Genomic DNA, 928 nt, shown 5'->3' on the forward strand with positions numbered 1-928 from the left:
ATAAATCAGTTAAATGACGAAAATTAGGTGTCTATTTACTTGTGACCACTCAGTGTATGTATGTACGTAAACGCTGAATGTAGCTTTGTGATGTTACGCAATCTGAATTTTCTAGAAACTCTCCACGCTTCTAAAAATATAACCAACGCGACGCGCCAAAAAGTAGTATCTATTATTAGTTTGTTATAGTCAGTGTGCTATAAACTTTCGGAAGCTATAACTGTGATTGTTATAACTCATATCAATCGGAAAACTTCAGATATTTGACCAGGAGCATTTACAAAGTTCGGACATTATAAATCATTTAACTTCAGTGGATTCTCATCTGACATAAGTATTTTTACGAAAACATTATATAACTTCATGGTAGAAAACTCAGCGTGTGTGGATGGTGAATAGCGAAGGACAAATCCAGCTAGCTCCCCGTTAAACTAATTGTACGTACATCAACTCGTAATTAACTCACTCATCGTGAACCCTTGATAAAATATCAAGGAAGTTTCAGACTAGAAATGAAAATTTATATTGCTTGTAAGTTTGTGAATCTTTTGTTTATAAATCATTGTTTATGGGCCCCACATGGCCAAGTGGTTAGGGAGCTCGACTCGCAATCTGCTGGTTGCAGGTTCGAATCCCCGTCACACCAAACATGCTCGCCCTTTCAGCCGTGGGGGCATTATAATGTGATGGCCAATCTCACTATTCGTTGGTAAAATAATAGCCCAAGAGTTGGCGGTGGGTGGTGATGACTAGCTGCCTTCCCTCTAGTCTTATACTGATAAATTAGGGATTGCTAGCACAGATAGTCCTCGTGTAGCTTTGCTAGAAATTCAAAACAAACAAACCACTGTTTGTAATAATAGTTATTATAAATTGTATTGTTGTGTGTATATTAAAACGTATTTGTGTTAAAAAAAAGAAAATTAGT

Source organism: Limulus polyphemus, unplaced genomic scaffold (assembly GCF_000517525.1).
Source record: "Limulus polyphemus unplaced genomic scaffold, Limulus_polyphemus-2.1.2 Scaffold810, whole genome shotgun sequence".
In the NCBI taxonomy this organism is placed as follows: domain Eukaryota; kingdom Metazoa; phylum Arthropoda; class Merostomata; order Xiphosura; family Limulidae; genus Limulus; species Limulus polyphemus.